Below are 25,393 nucleotides of genomic sequence, written 5' to 3'. Positions count from 1 at the left end.
GCCTATAACCCCAATATATCTCCCTGCCAGAAACTTAGATCACTTTTATAGACCAGGTAAATCTTGCTTGATCAGAATTCATTATTCCAAAATTTAACCTCACTATTCTAATTAAATACAAAGTCAGCTGTCTTATTGAAATGCAAAATTTTCTAGGTAAGTAATATTTGAAGAGGAAAGCAGCAATTCATTGAATAATTGGCCCTATTGATCTTATATTCACCAATAAGCACCTTTAAATATAAAATACTAACGTGGTGTTGGAAAATACTATCACAGAGTTTTCCAGGCTGATGGTTTGCCGTGGACTATAGGAAAAATCATATAGAGATAGTATTAGGGTGCAAGCTGTACAGTCTTTGATATCTTCTAACAGAGGGGTTCCAGGGCACGGATTGACTTCTTAAAACCACCTAGCAGGTTGAGTTGAAAAGTATTTTGAAAAATACATCACAGGGCTTCCCTGGTGGTGCAGTGGTTGAGAGTCCGCCTGCCGATGCAGGGGACATGGGTTCGTGCCCCGGCCCGGGAAGATCCCACATGCCGCAGAGCGGCTGGGCCCGTGAGCCATGGCCGCTGAGCCTGTGCGTCCTGAGCCTGTGCTCCGCAACGGGAGAGGCCACAGCGGTGAGAGGCCCGCGTACTGCAAAAAAAAAAAAAAAAAAAAAACCATCACAAACTTACTATGGCACTGCAGGCCTACTTCTGCATTGAAGAATGAACTAGTGTAGGTTTTTGTCCTATTCTCCATCTAGAAGTTGTGCCCCTTGAATTGACATTTTAAAATTAAAATTTATTAAAATGAAGCATAATTAAAACAACTTTGAAAATATCAGCTTATTTTCAAACTCATAATTCTTGAACATTTTGAAAAAGATCTTTTATGCTTTTAGAAATTGCTGAGTTAATTAGACTATTCCTAAAACACCTTAAAACTGTGCTTTTGTTTTTGCTATTTCATTGAAAATTACTGAAACTCATTACTTAAGTATATGCTTACAACAGTACCTGATTGCTTTCAAGCTAATTTTCAAGTGAATTGAAACAAAACCCCACATTCCCAGAATACATAATCTTCCATAATTTTGTTTCCAGAATTGTAATTTTACAGTACCCATAAATAATCCATTTAAGGATAAAAAATACACTGTGCCTCAGGGAGTATCCAGACAAGTTGCTTTTATCACAAATATCTGTTTGGTTCTAAAAGCCAAAAAGCTTTTTTGTAAAAACTATGAGTTTGAGTTGTTGGTGCAATTTTTTTTTTCTATATAAATTAAACCACAGAACTTGTTATAAAAGCGCGCATGTGATTCTCCAGGCTTCTCTTGTTGGTGATGATCTGGTAGTTTTCTAAAGTGCATCAGCCAGAATGCACATAACCCATCTCAGAAGCATCATAGTATTCCTGATGCGTGAAATGACTCTTTTGAACAATAGGCAAAGTGTGTCAGATGGAGATGTAACAGGCAGGAAAATACACATGATCAGAGGCCACTAAGAGAACTGCTAGTAATTTCATTGCACCAAGTGTTTGTTTAACTGTGGAAAAAACCTTATTTGGCATAGAAAGTACATTCTTTAGAGAAGCTGACCACATTGTTCAGCAGATATATTGCTTTTATGGCTGATGCATTAGACTGAAGCTGGAATTTTTATGAAACAATTCATTTATTGAAACTATATTGTTGAAAAATCTCAATACTTTAAAGTACATGGTTAAAAATATGTTTCAACGTGACATCTGATTTATCAACTGCATAGTACTGATGACAGAATATTTGAATCAATGATTAGTGAGTTGGTTATCTTTTTGAATTGTGGGTTTTGCTAACTCCTAAACTGACTCCTGTTGTCAGGAGAGGTTTCTGGGTGTGTTTTTTTGTTTTGTTTTGTTTTTGGTTTTGGTTTTTTTTGCGGTACGCGGGCCTCTCACTGTTCTGGCCTCTCCCGTTGCGGAGCACAGGCTCCGGACGCACAGGCTCAGCGGCCACGGCTCACGGGCCCAGCCGCTCCGCGGCATGTGGGATCTTCCCGGACCGGGGCACGAACCCACGTACCCTGCATCGGCAGGCTGACTCTCAACCACTGCGCCACCAGGGAAGCCCATGGATGTGGTTATTTTAAAAGGTAGACTCAGTACAGATTTCTTGGCATCTTTGTACTCCTTTTCTTTCTATTTGAAGACAACTTAATTCTACTTATAAAAATATTTTCGAAACAGGTTATCATTGACAGCCCTAGCGTGCTGACCCCTACAGGAAGAAATAGGGTACTGAATTAAGATAGGAAGGCAAGATCTGTAAGGCAGCGGTCCCCAACCTTTTTGGTGCCAGGGACTGGTTTCATGGAAGACAGTTTTTCCATGGCCAGGGGTGGTGGTGGGGGGATGGTTCAGGCGGTAATGTGAGCGATGGGGAGCGGCAGATGACGCTTCGCTTGCCCACCACTCACCTCTTGCTGTGTGGCCCGGTTCCTAACAGGCAACCCCCGGGGGTTGGGGACCCCTGTTATAATGGATACCAGCTATCACCAATCAGTCCAATGGTGATTATAAACCTGTGTTCTTCAGGTGCAATTGACAGTATGCCAATTGTCAGCATGAGAGATGTTTATATCTAATATTTAAGAAACATACATAAGTGATTCCTTGTTCATACTATTTGAATTTCTTCTGATTTCTTCCATTTTGAGAGTCTACTGAGGAGATAGAAGCCTGATTAGATTTCTTGCCTTCTGGTCCCTCAGTATCCTGACCCTTGGGAATGAGTTCTGAGTGAGAAACATTAAGCAGATATATGGGTATAGTCATCTTCTGGCAAGCAGAGTGTTGGCATTACAGTAAGTCCCTTACATATGAACGAGTTCCGTTCTGAGAGTGCATTCGTAAGTCCAGTTTTGTTCGTAAGTACAACGAAGTTAGCCTAGGTGCCCGACTAACAATTGACTATATAGTATTGTATTATAATAGGTTTATAATACTTTTTGCACAAACAATACATAAAAACAAACAAACACAAAAAATAAAGAAAACTTTTTTAAAAAATTTAATTAATTAATTAATTTTTGGCTGTGTTGGGTCTTCGTTTCTGTGCGAGAGCTTTCTCTAGTTGCGGCGAGTGGGGGCCACTCTTCGTCGCAGTGCGCGGGCCTCTCACTGTCGCGGCCTCTCTTGTTGCAGAGCACAAGCTCCAGACGCACAGGCTCAGTAGTGTGGCTCACGGGCCTAGTTGCTCCGCGGCATGTGGGGACCTTCCCAGACCTGGGCTCGAACCCATGTCCCCTGCATTGGCAGGCAGATTCTCAACCACTGCTCCACCAGGGAAGCCCAACATTTTTAATCTTACAGCACAGTACCTTGAAAAGTACAGTAGTACAGGACAACAGCTGGCGTACAGGGCTGGCATCGAGTGAACAGGCAAGAAGAGTTACTGACTGGAGGAGGGAGAGGAGGTGGGAGATGGTAGAGCTGAAGGATCGTCAGCAATAGGAGACGGAGGGCAAGCGGCAATTTCACTCACGCCTGACGTGATGGCACAGGTTCTGGTTCCTTGCTGGAACCAGATGCATGTTTGCATCTTTGAAAGTTCGAAACTTGAAGGTTCATATGTAGGGGACTTACTGTATTACCTGCAGTTAACAAGTGTCTTCCCATAGGTTATTTTTCTGCTCTGGTATCTTGAAAATCTTTAAAACCTTGACTATTTGATTTTTAATTACATCTGTACCTTCTTGGTTGATTGAGAGAAGCCCCCTGAATCTACTCCAGGTAACTGGCATGTGTGCATGTGTCCCCAGGAATGTGAAGTAAATGACTGAGCCATTTGAGTTACGAGGTTTCCAGACACTACAGTTTAGGCTTGAGTGCTTTCATTGTGCTGCTCCTCCTTTAATACTTTTCTTTCTGCAAGAGGTTTCTTCGTAAGAGGATGAAGCTGTCATCGTTTTTTATGCTTTGACGGCTTATGCTCATTACTGACGATTCATGGCTTGCCAAGATGAACCAGTGTTAGCTGTTTGCCTTGCAAGCCCCGTGCATTAACATTGGTTGGCTGTACTGGTGATCACAGGGACTGAGGGCAGCACTCTTTCTTGGGACAGCCAGCAGGAGCGAATCAATCACATCCTGTTGTGCTTGCATCTGTATGCAGCTTGCCTTTGCACAGCATGACTTAGTGAAAAATGGTCGGTCGTCGTGGTATTATTTTATTATAACTATGATGATTTTTTTTGGTTGCATTAGCATCAGCCTCAACTGCACAATAAAATAATTCTTGGCAACTGCATAGAAAGTGTGAGACCTGCCATCATTTGACTCCTTCCGATGGTTTAAAGTCAGGCAGGTGTAAAGGGTTTTCAATAAAAATAAATTTGAAAATACGTAACTATTGAGGGAAATAAAACGTTGACTATTTTTACAGGATAAACCCCATTTTAAGAAAACATCTTATTTTATTTTTTTAAGTATGTCTCTCCGTCTTCCCTTAGAAATAGCACAACTTTATTTAAAAATTTCCCTAAAGAAATTTGAAATTCTAAAAACTTCCTGTTTAGAGTCTTTGTTGGGTTACTATTTCAAAATAACAAGGTTTTACCCCCATGGCTATGTTCTGTAGCATTACATCTCTCCAAGCAACCTACTAATCTTGTCTATTAGATGGGAATTTTTTAAAGAACTGTGTTCACTTTTAAACAGAAAACTACTGTCCATATCCTGCTATTCTTCAAATTGTAGGAGCACATGGAGAGAGAGATCCAAATCCTACTAAAGTACTTTAGTTTCCATCTTTTTCATGCTCTAGAAATGGAATCCATTAGAAGCCAACAAAGCCCATGTGTATTGCTGTCCCTCCTGTCAGCACACTGCATTTTGATAATTCAGCCAGAAGGCATTTTTATAAAAACAGCCTTCAAGATCTATTCTTGAAAAGGCATTTGTATACTCATTATGCAATTCTGTCATTTGTCAATAGGGAGTTCTGTAAATAAAGCACTGAGGTCTAAACTGTAGTAGCTGATGGCAATAATCTTGGACAGAGCAATTTCTTTTTCTTTATATATCTTAATAGTTCACAGCCGGTCTTGAAATAATGATCTTAAGGCTTCGTTACTGTTGGTAGCAGCTGGATATTTGTACAGTAAAACCATAATGGCTCAGAGACTTTCTGGTAAAAACTGTTGTTTATTATTTCCATAACCACCTGTCTAACTGTCCCGAACATTTTTTACTCTAAGATAAACAATATGGAAATCTATTTACCTTAAATTTATAACCATGCTGTCATTTACATTACATAATTACAATTTCTCTATATTCTGTAAACATTAAACATTTATGAGTGGGTATTTTGCTAGATAACATAATTAGAATGTAATTCCTGAGCTGAGACTTGAAGTACGAATAGAAATTTGTTGGCCCATCCCAGCATAAGGAGACACACACATACACACACACACACACACACACACACACACACACACACACAGATTTGGAGGATGGGCAGAACATGGGGAAATGCAACATATCAATATTTCAGATGGGCTATTTTGGCAGGTGCCTGTAGTGGGCAGTGTTTCTGAAGGTAAAGATACGTAAGCAGGGACCTGACAAAGGGCCTGGACCAAAAAATTTTAGATTTTATTTTGCAGGGATTAGGGGCCTTTGGGGGATTTTTTTCAGGAGATAAGTGATGTGATCCAAATTTGCCTATTAGGCAGAGCATTACAGTAACAATATAAAGTTGAGCCATTATTTTATTCTGTTGCTTGGCTGGTTTAAATAACCATAGCCTCATTGGTCAGATTGCACATAAAAATGCATATGTTCCCTTTGTAAATAGCTGCATGCTAGCTCTTGGCATAGAGCATTACATTTTAAAAATTTTAACCAGTTGACTCCTCTCATACAGACCAAACTTTGTTGAAAATATGGAAGTTAAACCCTGGTCTTATACCTTCCTTAAAACCCAATTATAAAAACTTTTTAGAAGAAAGCTAGTCACAGCAAAACCCCATACATTTTAAAGCAATTTATTTTATGATGCTGGAATTTTCAAAACAGACTAGACAAGAATTGTTTTGATTTTTTAATATTATCCATCATGATATAATTAATTAACATAAGTAAAATAATATTTTTGAAAGATGAATCCTAGCAATGAACTATCTGTAGTAAATATTTAAAAGTACTCCCAAACTGCATTTTATTATTCTTATCCACCTGCACACCTTTTAAATAATCTGGCCTAGAGCATATAATAATAAAAACAAAAGTGGATCATGACTTTGTTTTGTCTTTAGATCCCTGACCTTGAATATAGTAGGTATTTAATAAATGTCTATTTTATGTATATATTAACAAATACCATGTAGGTCTAATTATGTGCAAGATACTGTTCCCAGCAGTTTTAAAGTTGTTAACTAATTTAATTAAAAAATAAATTAATGGATGACTAAAAATTAAGAAGATATCAAAGCTCAAATATTTTTCCCCATTCTTGAGAGATTGAGCACTCTTATTGCCATGCTGTGTATGGACTCCTCACCTAGTTATAAAAGTGGGCAAAGTGTTTTACATTTGGTTCTTTTCACATGCATATCATGTGATCTTCATAACAATCCTGGGCCTGATGTTATTACCAGAGAGGTAAATATAAAAGAAGCAGAGATAAGAGAAGGAACTTTTTCTTCTGAAACCTAATCTTTTTATCTTTCTTGTTTTAAATTTTTATTGTGGTAAGAGCACAACATAAGATCTACTCTTTAACAAATTTTTAATTATCCAATACTGTATTGTTAATAATAGATGCAATGTTGTACAGCAGATCTCTAGAACTTAACTCTTGCTGAACTGAAACTTTATGCCTGTTGATTAGTAACTCCCCATGTCCTCCTCCTCCTAGCCCCTGGCAAACACCATTCCACTCTTTGATTCTATGAATTTGACTATTTTAGGTACCTCATATAAGTGGAATCATGTAGTATTCATCTTTCTGTAGCTGATGTATTTCACTTAGCATAATGTCTTCAGGGTTCATCCATGTTGCTACAAAAGTCAGGATTTCCTTCTTTTTAAGGCTGAATAATATTCCATTATATATATTATATTATATAATATTCCATCATATATATATGTATATATCACATTTTCTTTATCCATTCACCTGTCAATTGACACTCAGGTTGTTTCTACATCTTGGCTATTATGAATAATGCTGAAGTGAACTTGGGGGGGCTAATGGTCCTTTGAGATCCTGATTTCAGTTCTTTTAAATAAATACCCAGAGTGAAATTGATTGCTGGATCATAAAGTAGTTCTGTTTCTAATATTTTGAGGAACGTCCCTAATGTTTTCTATAGCAACTGCACCATTTTGTATTCTCAGCAACAGTGTACAAGGGTTCTGATTTCTCCACATCCTCCCCAAAACTTATCTTTGTTTTTTGATAATAGCCATCCTGACAGGTGTAATGTGATATGTCAATGTGGTTTTGATTTGCATTTAACTTGCTGATTAGTGATGATGATCATTTTTTCATATACTTGTTTGCCTTTTGTATGTCTTTTTTTTGAGAAATGTCTGTTCAATTCCTTAGCCCATTGGATTATAGTTATTTTAATAGGGTTTTTAGTGGTTTTGCTATTGATTTGTAGGAGTTCTTCATGTATTCGGGGGATTAACCTCTTGTCACATATATGGTTTGCAAATGTTTTCTCCCATTCCATAAGTTGCCTTTTCATTATGATGATTGTTTCCTTTGCTGGGTAGAAGCTTTTTAGTTTGATGTAGTCCCACTTTAGTTGTTGTTGTTGTTCTTGTTGCCTGTGTTTTTGGTGTCACATTCATAAAATTGTTGCCAAAACCAGTGTCATGAAACCTTTCTCCTATGTTTTCTTCTAGGAGTTTTATGGTTTCAAGTCTTATGTTCAAAAATCCATTTTGAATTGATTTTATATATGGTATAAGATAGAAGTTCAATTTTATTCTTTTGCATGTGAATATCTAGTTTTCCCAACACCATTTGTTTAAGAGACTATCCTTTACTGATTTTGTATTTTTAGCACGATTGACTATACACATAATAGTTTTATTTCTGGGCTATCTGTTCTATTGGTCTATATGTCTTTCTTTTTGCCAGTACAGTACTGTTTTGATTACTGTAGCTTTGTAATATATTTTGAAGTCAGGAGTTGTGATATCTCCTGCTTTGTTTTTCTTTCTCAAGATTATTTGGCTATTCATGGTCTTTTGTGGTTCCATATGAATTATTGAATTTTTTTTTATTTCTATAAAATTGCTATTAGGATTTTGATAAGGATTACATTGAACCTGTAGATTACTTTGGGTATGAACATTTTAATAATGTTAAATCTTCTGATAACACAAACATGAGTTATCTTCCCATCTGTTTTTGCCTTCTTTATTCCTTTTACATTTCTTCTATCCAGGGGAAAGACAGGGCCAGAAGAAGACCAGTTTAGGCCCTCTAAACGTGCTCTTTATCAGACTGCTTCCAAAATAGATTTTGCTTTTTTCTCTTCTCTGTATTCTACACATCCTATAAGGCTGATTTTAATATCATATATCTGGCCAAATTACCCCGTGTTATCTCTCTCTTCTAAACCCTTTATATATATTTCTGTTGTTTGTTTTCCATATTACTAGTCATTTAATTATACTTCAACCCCTGTTAAGACTTAAAAGGCCTAGAGTTAAACTTTGGATTGATTTATTCATTAAATGATCAATTAATTTCTTTTTTCAAATCATATTTTCTGAACACTTTTTTATGCTGGTGAGTGACCCCAGGGATAGAGAATCTATTAGGTAAGACCCCACTGTGTAGTAATAAATATTTAAGTGCTGTATGCAAGGATCTACTTCACTAACTTTGGCCAAATCATGCCAATAATCTAAGGCTCTTTGTCTTCATTTTCTACTGATAAAGTGAGGATAATAATATTTGTCCTCCTACCTAGAAACAGAGTTGGGATGGTAATTAAATAGGGTAACAGATAATAAAAAGCACTTCCTAAGTCCAAAAGGACTGTGTTGAACAAATGATTTAGTAGCTCACTGCTTCTCAAAGTGTTTTGTTTACTAAATAGTTTGTTCTTTTGTAAGAATCTGAAAATCACTTCTCTATAGTTTGTCCTAGAGAATATACCTTTGTTTTCATGGAGTCAAATGAACATATCTTCCTTTTTCCTCTACAATTTTGTAAGATAGCTATCATGACTTTTCTTAATTTTCTTCGTGAAGATGAATATTTCAAGTGTGCATATCTTTTAAAATTTTTATATGAAACAGTTTTAAATCTCTTGCCATTGCCATGCTCCTCTATATACCGCCAAGTGTTTTTTTTTAATTAGTAGATTTTAATTTTTCAGAGTAATTTTAGGTGTTTAAGACATTGAGTAGAAAATTCAGAGAGTTTCCATATATACACTCTCCTCCCTTACACAGTTTTAAGTTTGATTTTTCTATCCTATGCGGTTGTCAAAATTGGACACATTATTCCAGATGTGATCAAGAACTTCAGTTTACATGGAGTCTAGGGAGGGAGAGGACTCAAATGTGGCACCCAAATTTCTGACTTGTATAATTGAATGGGTGATGCAATCATTACTCGTATAGATCTCTGGGGAAAAAAGAGCAGAGTTGAGACGGTACAGGATGATTTCAGTTTTTGACATATTATGTTGGGGGCATCTGTAAAATACCCATGTAGACATTTCCATGAGACACCTGGGTTGAGATGATGGAGCTCTGGGGGAAAAGCTGTTGTGAAAAGGGACAGCATGAAACTAGCTTACACCCCTGAATGAATGTGGTGAAGAGGGAGAACAAAGAGGAGCTAGTAGAGGACCTAGGAAAGACTGAAAGAACAATTGAGGAGGTGAATGTTTCAAGAAAAACCAGATTTTTGTTGCTTTTGTTGTTTTCTTGCAGAGAAGTCACATGAGTTAAAGGATTTTTGCGTTCGGTTTGGCTGTGTTGGCTTCAGTAGATTCAGCTGAGCTTTCACAGCTCAGTCAAAAGTGGGTTCAAGAGTTACAGGAGGGCTTCCCTGGTGGCGCAGTGGTTGAGAGTCTGCCTGCCGATGCAAGGGACACGGGTTCGTGCCCCAGTCCGGGAAGATCCCACATTCTGAGGAGCGGCTAGACCTATGAGCCATGGCTGCTGAGCCTGTGTGACCGGAGCCTGTGCTCAGCAACGGGAGAGGCCACAACAGTGAGAGGCCCATGTACCGCAAAAAAAAAAAAAAGAAAAAAAGGTTACAGAACATATACTACAAAGCTATAGGAATCAAGAGAGTTTGGTACTGGCACAAAAATAGAGATATAGATCAATGGAACAGGTTAGAAAGCCCAGAGATAAACCCATGCACATGTGGTCACCTTAACTTTGATAAAGGAAGCAAGAATATACCATGGAGAAAAGACAGCCTCTTTAATAAGTGGTGCTGGGAAAACTGGAGAGCTACATGTAAAATAATGAAATTAGAACACTCTCTAACACCATACACAAAAATAAACTCAAATTGGATTAAAGATCTAAAGGTAAGGCCAGACACTATAAAACTTAGAGGAAAACGTAGGCAGAACACTCTATGACATAAATCACAGCAAGGTCCTTTTTCTCCTTTTCCAAGATGGAAATAAAAACAAAAATAAGCAAATGGGACCTAATGAAACTTCAAAGCTTTTGCACAGCAAAGGAAACCATAAACAAGACAAAAAGACAACCCTCAGAATGGGAGAAAATATTTGCCAACAAAGCACTGATAAAGGATTAATCTCTAAAATTTACAAGCAGCTCATGCAGCTCAATATCAAAAAAACAAACACCCCAATCCAAAAATGGGCAGAACACCTGAATAGACATTTCTCCAACGAAGAGGTACAGATTGCCAACAAACACATGAAAAGATGCTTAACGTCACTAATCATTAGAGAAATGCAAATCAAAACTACAATGAGGTATCACCTTACACTGGTCAGAATGGCCATCATCAAAAAATCTACAGAGAGACCTTCAAGATGGTGGAAGAGTAAGACGTGAAGGTCAACTTCCTCCCCACAAATACATCAGAAATACATCTACATGTGGAACAACTCCTACAGAACACCTACTGAACACTGGCAGAAGACCTCAGACTTCCAAAAGGCAAAAAAAAAGTCCCCACGTACCTGGGTAGGGCAAAAGAAAAAACAGACGCAAAAGAATAGGGACGGGACCTGCACCTTGGGGAGGGAGCTGTGAAAGCGGAAAAGTTTCCACACACTAAGAAGCCCCTTTGTGGGCAGAGACTAGGGGTGGTGAGGGGGAAGCTTCGGAGCCAAGGAGGAGAGCACAGCAACAGGGATGCAGAGGGCAAAGCGGAGAGATTTCTGCACAGGGGATCGGTGCTGACCAGCACTCACCAGCCTGAGAGGCTTGTGTGCTCACTCACTGGGGCCGGTGGGGGCTGGGAGCTGAGGCTTGGGCTTCGGAGTTCAGATCCCAAGGAGAGGACTGGTGTTGGCTGCATGAACACAGCCTGAAGGGGGCTAGTGCGCCACAGCTAGCCAGGAGGTAGTCCGGGGAAAAGTCTGGACCTGCCTAAGAGGCAAGAGACAAATGTTTTGGGGTGTGCCAGGAGAGGGGAATCAGAGCACCATCTAAACAAGCTCCAGAGATGTGCGCGAGCTGCGTCTATCAGCGTAGACACCAGAGATGGGCATGAGGTGCTAAGGCTGCTGCTGCAGCCACCAAGAATCCTGTGTGCGAGCACAGGTCACTATCCACACCTCCCCTCCTGGAAGCCTGTGCAGCCCGCCACTGCCAGGGTCCCGTGATCCAGGGACAAATTACCCTGGAGAACACATGGTGCACCTCAGCCTGTTGCAACGTTACACTTGCCTCTGTTGCTGGAGGCTCGCCCCGCATTCCATACCCCTCCCTCCCCCTGGCCTGAGTGAGCCAGAGCCCCCTAATCAACTGCTACTTTAACGCCATCCTGTCTGAGTGAAGAAGAGATATCCTCAGGAGACCTACACACAGAGACGGGGTCAAATCCAAAGCTGAACCCCAGGAGCTGTGCGAACAAAGAAGAGAAAGGGAAGTTTCTCCCAGCAGCCCCAGGAGCAGTGGATTAAATCTCCACAATCAACGTCATGTACCCTGCATCTCTGGAATACCTGAATAGACAATGAATCGTCCCAAAATTGAGGTGGTAGACATTGGGAGCAATGATATATATATTTTTTTCCTTTTTCTGAGTGTGTAGGTGTATGCTTCTTTGTGTGATCTTCTCCATAAAGCTTTGCTTTTATCATTTGTGCTAGGGTTCTGTCTGTGCGTTTTTGTTTGTTTGTTTTTGTTGGGGTTTTTTTAGTACAGTTTTTAGCTCTTGTTATCATTGGTAGATATGTTTTTTGGTTTGGTTCCTCTCTTTATTTTCTTCGATTTTTTACTACTTTTTAATTTTTAATAATTATTTTTTATTTTAATAAGTTTATTTTATTTTACTCTTTTCTTTCTTTTTTCTTTTTTGTCCCTTTTCTTCTGAGCCGTTTGGCTGATAGGGTCTTAGTGCTCCACTTGGGTGTCTGGCCTGTGCCTCTGAGGTGGGAGAGCCGCCTTCAGGACATTGGTCCACCAGAGACCTCCCGGCTCCGCATAACATCAAATGGCAAAAGCACTCCCAGAGATCTCCATCTCACTGCTAAGACCCAGCTCCACTAAACGACCAGCAAGGTACAGTGCTGGACACCCTATGCCAAACAACTAGCAAGGCAGGAACACAATCCCACCCATTAGTAGAGAGACTGCCTAAAATCATAATAAGGTCACAGACACCCCAAAACACACCCCTGGATGTGGTCCTGCCCACCAGAAAGATCCAGCCTCCTCCACCAGAACACAGGCACTAGTCCCCTCCACCAGGAAGCGTACACAACCCACTGTACCAACCGTAGCCACTGGTGGCAGACACCAAAAACAATGGGAACTATGAACCTGCAACCTGCAAAAAGGAGACCCCAAACACAGTAAGTTAAGGCAAATGAAAAGACAGAGAAACACACAGCAGATGAAGGAGCAAGATAAAAACCCACGAGACCAAACAAATGAAGAGAAAATAGGAAGTCTACCTGAAAAAGAATTAAGAGTAGTCATAGTAAAGATGATCCAAAATCCTAGAAATAAAATGGAGAAAATACAAGAAATGTTTAACAAGGACCAAGAAGAACTAAAGAGCAAACAACAATGATGAACAATTTAATGATGAACATTAAATTGATGAACATTAAATTCCATTTAATTCCAATTTTAAATGGAATTAAAAATTCTCTAGAAGGAATCAATAGCAGAATAACTGAGGCAGAAGAACAGATAAGTGACCTGGAAGATAAAATAGTGGAAATAACTACCTCAGAGCAGAATAAAGAAAAGAGAATGAAAAGAATTGAGGACAGTCTCAGAGACTTCTCGGACAGCATTAAATACACCAACATTCGAATTATAGGGGTCCCAGAAGAAGAAAAGAAAAAGAAAGGGACTGAGAAAATATTTAAAGAGATTATAGTTGAAAACTTCCCTAATGTGGGAAAGGAAATACTCAAGCAAGTCCAGAAAGTACAGAGCGTCCCATACAGGATAAATCCAAGGAGAAACACATCAAGACACATATAAATCAAACTATCAAATATTAAATACAAAGAAAAAATATTAAAAGCAGCAAGGGAAAAGCAACAAATAACATACAAGGGAATCCCCATAAGGTTAACAGCTGATCTTTCAGCAGAAACTCTGCAAGCCAGAAGGGAGTGGCAGGACATATTTAAAGTGATGAAAGGGAAAAACCTACACCCAAGATTACTCTACCAAGCAAGGATCTCATTCAGATTCGATGGAGAAATTAAAACCTTTACAGACAAGCAAAAGTTAAGAGAATTCAGCACCACCAATTCAGCTTTACAACAAATACTAAAGGAACTTCTCCAAGCAGGAAACACAAGAGACCTACAATAACAAACCCAAAACAATTAAGAAAATGGTAATAGGAACATACATATCAATAATTACTTTAAATCTAAATAGATTAAATGCTCCAACCAAAAGACACAGACTGGCTAAATGGATTAAAAAAAAAAGACCCATATATATGCTGTCTACAAGAGACCTACGTCAGACCTAGGGACACATGCAGACAGAAAGTGAGGGGATGGAAAAGGATATTCCATTCAAATGGAAATCAAAAGAAAGCTGGAGTAGCAATTCTCATATCAGACAAAATAGACTTTAAAATAAAGACTATTACAAGAGAAAAAGAAGGAACAATTTAATGATGAACATTAAATTGATGATGATGATCAAGGGATCATGATGATCAAGGGATCAATCTAAGAAGAAGATATAGCAATTGTAAATATTTATGCACCCAGCATAGGAGCACCTCAATACATAAGGCAAATGCTAACAGCCATAAAAGGGGAAATCAACATTAACACAATCATAGTAGGGGACTTTAACACCCCACTTTCACTAATGGACAGATCATCCAAAATGAAAATAAATAAGGAAACACAAGCTTTCATTGTTACATAAAAGAAGATGGAATTAATTGATATTTAAAGCACATTCCATCCAAAAACAACAGAATACACTTTCTTCTCAATAGCTCATGGAACATTCTCCAGGGTAGATCATATCTTGGGTCACAAATCGAGCCTTGGTAAATTTAAGAAAATTGAAATCATATCAAGTGTCTTTTTTGACCACAATGCCTAGACTAGATATCAATTACAGGAAAAAATCTGTAAAACATACAAACACATGGAGGCTAAACAATTCCCTACTAAATAACCAAGAGATCACTGAAGAAATCAAAGAGGAAATCAAAAAATACCTAGAAACAAATGACAATGAAATCCCTACAACCCAAAACCTATGGAATGCAGCAAGAGCAGTTCTACGAGAGAAGGGTATAGCAATACAATCCTACCTCAAGAAACAAGAAAACAGCTCAAATAAACAGCCTAACCTTACACCTAAAGCAATTAGAGAAAGAAGAACAGAAAACCCCCAAAATTAGCAGAAGGAAAGAAATCATAAAGATCAAATCAGAAATAAATGAAAAAGAAATGAAGGAAGCAATAGCAAAGATCAATAAAATCAAAAGCTGGTTCTTTGTGAAGATAAACAAAATTAATAAACCATTAGCCAGACTCATCAAGAAAAAAAGAGAGAAGACTCAAATCAATAGAATTAGAAATGAGAAAGTAGAAGTAAGAACTGACACTGCAGAAATACAAAGGATCATGAGAGATTGCTACAAGCAACTACATGCCAATAAAATGGACAAACTGGAAGAAATGGACAAATTCTTAGAAATGCACAATCTTCCGAGACTGAACCAGGAAGAAATAGAAAATATGAACAGATCAATCACAAGCACTGAAATTGAAACTGTGATTAAACATCTTCAAACAAACAAAAGCCCAGGACCATATGGCTTCACACACGAATTATACCAAACATTTAGAGAAGAGCTAACACCTATCCTTCTCAAACTCTTCCAAAATATAGCAGAGGAAGGAATACTCCCAAACTCATTCTACGAGGCCACTGTCACTCTGATAACAAAACCAGACAAAGATGTCACACAGAAAGAAAATTCCAGGCCAATATCACTGATGAACATAGATGCAAAACTCCTCAACAAAATACTAGCAAACAGAATCCAACAGCACATTAAAAGGATCATACACCATGATCAAGTGGGGTTTATTCCAGGAATGCAAGGATTCTTCAATCTAAGCAAATCAATCAATGTGATACACCATATTAACAAATTGAAGGAGAAAAACTATATGATCATCTTTTTTTTTTTTTTTTTAACATCTTTATTGGAGTATAATTGCTTTACAATGGTATGTTAGTTTCAGCTTCACAACAAAATGAATCAGTTATATATATACATATGTTCCCATATCTCTTCCCGCTTGCGTCTCCCTCCCTCCCACCCTCCCTATCCCACCCCTCCAGGCGGTCACAAAGCACCGAGCTGATCTCCCTGTGCTATCATCTTAATAGATGCAGAAAAAGCTTTCGACAAAATTCAACACCCATTTATGATAAAAACCCTCCAGAAAATAGGCATAGAGGGGATTACCTCAACAGAATAAAGGCCATATATGACAAACCCACAGCCAACATCATCCTCAATGATGAAAAACTGAAACCATTTCCACTAAGATCAGTAAAGAGACAAGGTTGCCCACTCTCACCACTATTATTCAACATAGTTTTCGAAGTTTTAGCCAGAGCAGTCAGAGAAGTAAAAGAGATAAAAATAATCCAAATTGGAAAAGAAGAAGTAAAGCTGTCATTGTTTGCAGATGACATGATAGTATACATAGAGAATCCTAAAGATGCTACCAGAAAACTACTGGAGCTAATTAGTGAATTTGGTAAAGTAGCAGGATACAAAATTAATGCATAGAAATCTCTTGCATTCCTATACACTAATGATGAAAAATCTGAAAGAGAAATTAAGGAAACACTCCCATTCAGCATTGCAAAAAAAGAATAAAATACCTAGGAATAAACCTACCTAAGGAGACAAAAGACCTGTATGCAGAAAACTATAAGACACTGATGAAAGAAATTAAAGATGATACAAACAGATGGAGAGATCTACCATGATCTTGGATTGGAAGAATCAACATTGTGAAAATGAATATACTACCCAGAGCAATTTCCAGATTCAATGCAATCCCTAGCAAACTACCAATGGCATTTTTCACAGAACTAGAACAAAAAATTTCACAATTTGTATGGAAATACAAAAGACTCTGAAGAGCCAAAGCAGTCTTGAGAAAGAAAAGCAGAACTGGAGGAATCAGACTCCCTGACTTCAGACTATACTACAAAGCTACAAAGCTACAGTAATCAAGACAGTATGGTAGTGGCACAGAAACAGAAATATAGATCAATGGAACAGGATAGAAAGGCCAGAGATAAACCCACGCACATATGGTCACCTTATTTTTGATAAAGGAGACAAGAATATACAATGGAGAAAAGACAGTATCTTCAAAAAGTTGTGCTGGGAAAACTAGACAACTACATATAAAAGAATTAAATTAGAATACTCCCTAACACCATACACAAAAATAAACTAAAAAAGAATTAAAGACCTAAATGTACGGCCAGACACTATAAAACACTTAGAGGAAAACATAGGCAGAACCCTCTATGACATAAATCACAGCAAGATCCATTTTGACCCACCTCCTAGAGAAATGGAAATAAAAACAATAATAAACAAATGGGACCTAATGAAACTTCAAAGCTTTTGTGCAGCAAAGGAAACCATAAAACAAGATGAAAAGACAACCCTTAGAATGGGAGAAAATGTTTGCAAATGAAGCAACTGACAAAGGATTTATCTCCAAAATTTACAAGCAGCTCATGCAGCTCAGTATCAAAAAAAGAAAAAACCCAATCCAAAAATGGGCAGAAGACCTAAAGCGACATTCCTCCAAAGAAGATATATAGGTTGCCAACAAACACATGAAAGAATGCTCAACATCACTAATCATTAGTCACAAATGCAAATCATAACTACAATGAGGTATCACCTCACACCAGTCAGAATGGCCATCATCAAAAAATCTAGAAACAATAAATGCTGGAGAGTGTGTGGAGAAAAGGGAACCCTCTTGCACTGTTGGTGGGAATGTAAATTGATACAGCCACTATGAAGAACAGTATGGAGGTTCCTTAAAACACTACAAATAGAACTACCATATGACCCAGCAATCCCACTACTGGGATATACCCTGAGAAAACCATAATTCAAAAAAGTCATGAACAACAATGTTCATTGCAGCTGTATTTACAATAGCCAGAACATGGAATCAATCTAAGTGTTCATCAACAGAAGAATGGATAAAGAAGATGTGGCACATATATACAATGGAATATTACTCAGCCATAAAAATAAATGAAATTGAGTTATTTGTAGTGAGGTGGATGGACCTAGAGTCTGTCATACAGAGTGAAGTAAGTCAGAAAGAGATGCTGTATGCTAACACATATATATGGAATCTGAAAAAAAAAAAAAAGGTCTGAAGAACCTAAGGGCAGGACAGGAGTAAAGACGCAGGCGTAGAGAATGGACTTGACACGGGGAGGGGGAAGGGTAAGCTGGGACAAAGTGAGAGAGTGTCATGGACTTATGTACAGTACCAAATGTAAAATAGATAGGTAGTGGGAAGCAGCCGCATAGCACAGAGAGATCAGCTCAGTGCTTTGTGACCACCTAGAGGGGTGGGATAGAGAGGGTGAGAGGGAGACGCGAGAGGGTGTAGATATGGGGATATATGTGTATGTATGGCTTATTCACTTTGTTATAAAGCAGAAAGTAACACACCATTGTAAAGCAATTATACTCCAATAAAGTTGTTTAAAAATGTATTAAATAACTGAGATAAACAGTTATTAAACATAAATGTAGTACAGTTGTATTAATATAAAAAATCATATAACATTAAAAAAACCTACAAACAATAAATGCTAGAGAGTGTTTGGAGCAAAGGGAACCCTCTTGCACTATTGGTGGGAATGTAATTTGGTACAGCCACTATGGAGAAGAGTATGGAGGTTCCTTAAAAAACTAAAAATAGAACAACCATACGACCCAGCAATCCTGCTACTGCGCATAAACCCTGAGAAAACCATAATTCAAAGAGTCATGTACCACAATGTTAACTGCAGCACTATTTACAGTAGCCAGGAAATGGAAGCAACATAAGTGTCCATCGACAGATGAATGGATAAAGAAGACATGGCACATATATACAATGGCATATTACTCAGCCATATAAAGAAACAGAATTGAGTTTTTTGTAGTGAGGGGGATGAACCTAGAGTCTGTCATACAAGAGTGAAGTATGTCAGAAAGAAAAAAAACAAATACCGTATGCTAACACATATATGGAATCTTAAAAATATATATAAATGGTTCTGAAGAATCTAGGGGCAGGAGAGGAATAAAAACGCAGACGTAGAGAATGGACTTGAGCACACAAGGAGGGGGAGGGGTAAGCTTGGATGAAGTAGGAGAGTGGCATGGACATATATACACTACCAAATGTAAAATAGATAGCTAGTGGGAAGCAGCTGCATAGCACAGGGAGATCAGCTTGGTGCTTTGTGACCACCTAGAGGGGTGGGATAGGGAGGATGGGAGGGAGATGCAAGAGGGAGGGGATATGGGGATATATGTATACGTATAGCTGATTCACTTTGTTATATAGCAGAAACTAACATAACATTGTAAAGCAATTATACCCCAATAAAGATGTTAAAAAAAAAAAAGAGTTATGGGACATTAAGAAGGAGAGGCAGATGGTATGTACAAATGGTTCCAGAATTCGGAGTTTGAAAAGGAGAACAGAGAATTCAGTATTTGAAAATACCATGGAGAATCAAGGAGGTAGAAGTAGCATTATGGCCAGAATTTTTGGAGGTGCTTTGTGTACTTTAAGTTGGGCCATCTTTTATCATCTGTTCCGCAGGGGACTTTATTATGTTGTTGCCATACAATATTCTCTGATTTTGTTTTATCCAAGCATGTACTGTTTCTTTGTTTTTCAGTTCCTAATATAAATAACATGCTATTCATTTGTATATTGATTTTAGGTTTCAGTTTTGCTGTTTATACATATATTCCATTCTGGTAGTCTGTGGATTCCTTTGTCAATTATCAGTTATTATTTCCAGAAATCCTGAAACCAAGTATATTTCATTATATTCAGTATAACATCTGGGATATATTTCAATTCTATTTATATCTAGCTCAATCAGTAATATCCATCCTTTGGCTAATGTTATTATAAATTGATTTAGCTATATTTTAAATTAATTGAAAATTTTACCCATGGTAATACATAAGATTATCTTTGAATCAAAATATATACTATTAAATTAAAGATTAATTTTGGGATAACACAAATATACTTTCTGGCATATGTACAATCTTGTAAAAAATAATAAGCAGCTTAATGTTAAGCTGACTAGCATGAAAAATATTCAGCATGGTAAAAAATTAAAAGAAATGTGTTCTCTATATCCAGTGTTTCATTAATGGGGAAGTTAAACTTTATTCTTTTTCTACTGTGGCTGAATTTTAAAAGTACAGAAGTCAGTAGCAGAATATAAGTTTTCAATACTATACTATTTGGTTTAAGAAAAATATTCTCTTCAAATTATAGAGTAATATTAATCTTTTAATATTATAATGAGGGTGCCCACACCATAGTCTTTAAATCTGAAGCCTGATAGGACAGTCTGAGTTTAAATCCTGGTTTTGCCATTTAAGAACTGAGTGACCCTAGGCAAATTACTAAACTCTTTGACCCTCAATTTTTGCATCTATAAAAGGGGTTAATAGTGGTATGTACATCACAGGAAGTTGTGAGTTTTGATTAGATTAATGTATGTAAAATGATCAGAACAGTAATTGAACATATTAAGTGTCCTGCAATTGTTTGCTAGCATCATAATTCATTTGCATCTATACACAGCTCTTTTCAGTGTGCATGCAATTATATGAATATCACTGGGAATGACATTTTATCCTTACATAGTACTATTCTCATGATAGGTAGCTCAGACTTAGGTGTAGATGATAGAACTGTTCTACCAAATGAAATAGTTAAATTGATGATAGAGTTAAGGGTAGATTAGATCCTATTTAAAACCTATACGAAATGTGTCTCACACAGTATGTTGACAGTTACCATTACTTGAATTTAATCTTTTCCCTACTCTTCTTTCTAGGGACTCAGTTAATCAGTGTTCCTTGAGTATCTAATATGTATCAAATATTATACTATGATTTTTAAAAATAATTAGTTAATTAATTTATTCTTCCCCTGCGTTGGGTCTTTGTTGCTGGGCTCAGGCTTTCTCTTAGTTGCGGTGAGCTGGGGCTACTCTTCGTTGCGGTGCACGGACATCTCATTGCGTTGGCTTCTCTTGTTATGGAGCATGGGCTCTAGGCACACGGCCTTCAGTAGTTGTGGCACACGGGCTCAGTAGTTGTGGCTCGTGGGCTCTAGAGCGCAGGCTCAGTAGTTGTGGCACATGGACTTAGTTGCTCCGCGGCATGTGGGGTCTTCCTGGACTGGGGATCGAACCCATGTCCCCTGCATTGGCAGGCAGATTCTTAACCACTGTGCCACCAGGGAAGTCCCTATACTATGATTTTAATGCTTAAGACAGGTGCAGTTATTGCCTTGAGGCAGCTTATACACTGGAGGGCAAGAGTTACATCAAACAAGTAAGTATTGGTACTACAAAGAAAAAGTTATAGTAATATTATACTAAAAGAGGGCATCTCTCCTGGTGCTGGGTGCAAAAGCCACCCTAACTGAAGTGCTATAATAACCTGAGATCAAAGAATGAAAACTTTAGCTACCTGAGGAGGAAAAGTGCCAAGTAGAAAGCATGGGCTATGGGAGTTTACATGACATGTGTACTGACTGTAGAGAAATACAGGTGTGATGTATTCTCTTTCAGGGGACTGAAAGAGAAGCCAGAACTCCTAGAACTAAGAGTTCCTGTTAAAGATAGTGACTTGGGGCTTCCCTGGTGGTTGAGAGTCCGCCTGCCGATGCAGGGGACACGGGTTCGTTCCCCGGTCTGGGAAGATCCCACATGCTGCGGAGCGGCTGGGCCCGTGAGCCATGGGCGCTGAGCCTGCGCGTCCGGAGCCTGTGCTCTGCAACGGGAGAGGCCACAACAGTGAGAGGCCCACGTACCGCAAAAAAAAAAAAAAAAAAAATAGTGACTTGGCCGACCCCCGAGGAGTCCCAGGCCATCAAAGCTCTTCAGAAAGACCTCGAACAATTTGCCAAGCTCCTAAAGCAGAAGAGGATCCCCCTGGGATATACCCAGGCCGATGTGGGGTTCACCCTGGGGGTTCTCTTTGGGAAGGTGTTCGGCCAAGCAACCATCTGCCGTTTTGAGGCTTTGCAGCTCAGTTTCAAGAACATGTGTAAGCTGCAGACCCTGCTGCAGAAGTGGGTGGAGGAAGCTGACAACAACGAGAATCTGCAGGGGATATGCAAGGCAGAGGCCGTCATGCAGGCCCGGAAGAGAAAGCAGACCAGTATTGAGAACCGAGTGAGAGGCGACCTGGAGAGCATGTTCCTGCAGTGCCCAAAGCCCATCCTGCAGCAGATGAGCCACATGGCTCGGCAGCTCGGGCTTGAGAAGGATGTGGTCCGAGTGTGATTCTGCAACCGTCGCCAGAAGGGCAAACGATCAAGCAGTGACTTTTCGCAGCGAGAGGATTTTGAGGCTGCTGGATCTCCTTTCTCAGGGGGACCAGTATCCTTTCCTCTGGTGCCAGGGCCCCATTTTGGTACCCCAGGCTATGGGGGTCCTCATTTCACTACGCTGTACTCCTCGGTCCCATTTCCTGAGGCTGAGACCTTTCCCTCGGTGTCTGTCACCACTCTGGGGCTCCCCCATGCATTCCAACGGAGGTGTCAGCCCTTCCCAGGAATGGGGACAGAGGAAGGGGGACAGCTAGGGAGAAAACCCTGGGAGTCGTACCAGGGCTTTGGGATTAGGTTCTTCATTCACTTAGAAAGGAATTGGGAGTACACAGGGTGTGGGGGCAGGGAGTTTGGGGGAACTGGTTGGAGGGAAGGTGAAGTTCAGTGATGCTCTTGATTTTAATCCCTGCATCACTCATCACTTTGTTCTTAAATAAAGAAGCCTGGGACCTAGAAAAAAAGAAAAAAGATAGTGACTTGATGGACCCTAAGTCTTTTTGTTTGTGTTTTTGTTTCCTTACTAGCATGAACGTGAAATTACTAAGGTTATATTTTTAATGAAGGGGTTCACTTTAATGTTCTGTACCTTTGAACTGTATGCATTTGATTTAATAAGCATACCTATAAATCCTATAAATCTTATTTTGATGATGACTCTGACTACTATGGGAAGATTAATTGAATGGAAGGTGTGGAGAGAGCAGATAGGAGGCAATTTAGTAATGCAGGAGAGAGATTATTGCATCTCGGCCTGGAAGGATGGCTCTTGGAATGAAGAAAAGTGGATAATTTTAGAATCTTTAGAAGAGACAATTTGTAAAACTTGGCAGTTGATGGATAGGAAAAGAGATGAGTGTACTATGGTTCCCATATTTCTGGTTTGAGTGTATGAGGTGTGGAATATAGGACGAGGTACAGGTTTGGTTATGGGGAAGTTTTTAAGTTTAGCATTAAAGTAGTATTTTTTTCTTTTCGAATTAGGTCTGGACTACTGTGGAGCAAATGCAATGTTGAGATGAGTATATGGTCTGGAGTGCAGAAGAAAGCTCTCAATTGCAATATAAATCTACAAGTCATAGACATAGAGATGGAAATTGAAGCTATGGAAGTAAATCATGTTATAATGGAGGAAAGAATATAGAATAACAAAGAGGAGCACCTTGGAGCAACTAGAGCCTAAAAAAAAGCCAGCATTTAATGATCAGTTAAAGAAGGAGGAACTACTTATGAAAGGAAGCTAGAGAAAAAAATGGGAATGTGGTACATTAGATATCTAGGAAAGAGAGTTTTGAAAAAGGAGGGAATGGGCCCACAGGGTAGAATAATGTGAGGTTAAATAAAATGAGAGCTAAGAGTGTTTCATTAGGTTTAGTAAAGTGGATATTGAGGCCAAAACAATTGTAGTGAGAACACATTAGGTACAGTAGTGAGAGTGGAAGAAATATTAGAATAAGCAGGAAGTGAGGAAATAAAGGGTAAATGTCTTGTTGGATATTTGAGTTTGGAAAAAAAGAGCAAATGTGATTGTCCAGAAGAGGAAATGGAATTGAGAGAGCATTTATTTGTTTTTGTTTTTGTTGTAAGAAGGGAAGTAAGATTTGCCCACTTAGGGCAGGAGTCAGTATGGCGAGAATGACTAAAGATGGGGAAGAAAGTTTGTAATAGACATCTCCAGGGTCCTGGGAAGGTAAGAGGGATGCAGAACACAGAAGGAAAGGAAAAGGTGCCATGCAGAAGCAGGTTGGTTCATACATTCAGATGTTGGACATCAAAGGAGTTTCTGTTTAACACCTCTCCATTTCCTTGGTGAATAGAAGGCAGTAGCTTCCATAAAGTGTGAGGAAGGCCAGTAGAGTGGGGACCAGGGGTTGGAGAACAGTTGAGATTTTCAGAACAGGAGCATGAGAGAATGAGAGCTGACCAAACACGTGGATTGCCATGTGCTGGTAAATTCTTCTCAAAGGTGGTGACCATATATTTTATATGGATGTTAGCCAACTCTGAGATTGTTCCATGAGCACTCAGCAACTAAGATGCATGTACAGAGAAGATGGGCAGTTGGATTCATTCAGGGTTGGGGATTTTAGGGCAGGTGCAATAAAAGCCCCAAAACACAAGTGAGCTTACGTTATTGGTGAGGATATGGCTGCAAAGATGAACCACTGAATCCAAGCTGGATGGGCTTCATCTTTGTCATCATTATCTTCATCCATTATCATCTTCTGAATAAGGATGGAATTGAAGTCAGAAATGCCTGAAAAAAAGGAAGAAAGTAGACAGTGGTTGGTAACGGATGAAGGATTCTCCCATCTCATCATGCCTCTATCACCACAAAGACACTGTGTTGAAAGAACGTCGTCTCTCCATCCAGTTCTTGGGAAGAACTCTAGTTAATCGTGGTGGTCAGAGCTAGACATTTGTTGGAACAAGTTTTGCTGGCAAGCCAGAACTTTGTACCTCAAAAGCCAGAGCCAATCTGGCTGATTCCTTTGTGACCGCCCGCTTTCTGGCTTTCTCCTCCATTTGCTTGCCCTCCTGTTGGGTGAACACTCTCACACATCATGTTTCTGGGGGAAGGGCAGAGCTGAAGGGGAAAGCACGTCAGCTAGGAAGACCTTCTCTCTGCCTGCTGACTCTAACCCATTCCATCCAGCAGACCTGCGCCCTCATCCATGCGGCTGGAGGTGTGGGTTCCCTTCACAGCCAGCTCTGTGATATCTCTGCAGGCGTACCTGGGGGTGCTGTTCCAAGATCTAGATTAGAGTGGAAGGCAAAAGATCCCTTTTAGCCTCACGCCTAAACTTTGTTCTCCCATCTGGTATAATGGAGAGGTTATGAATGGAGTTTTGTTGTCTGCATTTGATCTCTAACTGTGGGTCTTTGACCAGGTTATTTAAGCTCCCGATTTTTCATCTAAAAGTGGAACACTAATAATACCCATCTCACAGGTTGGTAATGAAGACCGAACAAGTTAATGCATGTAAAACACTTATCCAATACCTAAAGTATCATACTTAATAAATATTAGTTTTTAAAAATGAATTATTAAGTT

At 39.0% G+C, this 25,393-nt stretch overlaps 1 protein-coding gene and 1 pseudogene across 6 annotated transcripts in view; both read left to right on the top strand.

Moving 5' to 3' along the window:
- SLIT2 (slit guidance ligand 2) overlaps positions 1–25,393 on the top strand; it is a 382,557-nt gene that overhangs the window by 133,387 nt on the left and 223,777 nt on the right. The window lies entirely within an intron of this gene.
- Positions 21,839–22,665, top strand: LOC113618907 (POU domain, class 5, transcription factor 1 pseudogene; annotated as a pseudogene).

Source organism: Aethalodelphis obliquidens, unplaced genomic scaffold, assembly GCF_003676395.1.
Source record: "Aethalodelphis obliquidens isolate GAN/ISIS:26980383/991018 unplaced genomic scaffold, ASM367639v1 scaffold6, whole genome shotgun sequence".
Taxonomy (NCBI): Eukaryota; Metazoa; Chordata; class Mammalia; order Artiodactyla; family Delphinidae; genus Aethalodelphis; species Aethalodelphis obliquidens.
This window is presented reverse-complemented; position numbering and strand designations above follow the sequence as displayed.